Here is a 254-nt window from a genome sequence, read left to right as displayed (position 1 = left end):
CAAGAAAGTGACCCTCAAAATTTCATACCAGTTTTTTAAACATTATTTAAAGCTAAATTTGACAAAATGTTGCTGTTATTTTCAACGTGAGCCGCTTTACAAACGGCGCCCCATTGGTGTAACCATGAGACTTGGGTGGGGATTGTCGGCCTCTGGGCAGTTGTGTGAGAACGTTAACATGAAGCTTAAACCACCGCTGAGTCAGGTATAGCTTCAACAGAGCTGCTATTGCTGTAGACTCTCAGTCTCATTTG

At 42.5% G+C, this 254-nt stretch overlaps 1 long non-coding RNA gene across 1 annotated transcript in view; it reads left to right on the top strand.

The window, feature by feature from the left end:
- The window catches only part of LOC116688084 (uncharacterized), a 45,320-nt gene that overhangs the window by 33,726 nt on the left and 11,340 nt on the right, over positions 1-254 (top strand). The window lies entirely within an intron of this gene.

Source organism: Etheostoma spectabile, chromosome 4 (assembly GCF_008692095.1).
Source record: "Etheostoma spectabile isolate EspeVRDwgs_2016 chromosome 4, UIUC_Espe_1.0, whole genome shotgun sequence".
Taxonomy (NCBI): Eukaryota; Metazoa; Chordata; class Actinopteri; order Perciformes; family Percidae; genus Etheostoma; species Etheostoma spectabile.
Note: the sequence above shows the minus strand (reverse complement) of the source record. Positions and strands in the feature narration are given on the sequence as shown.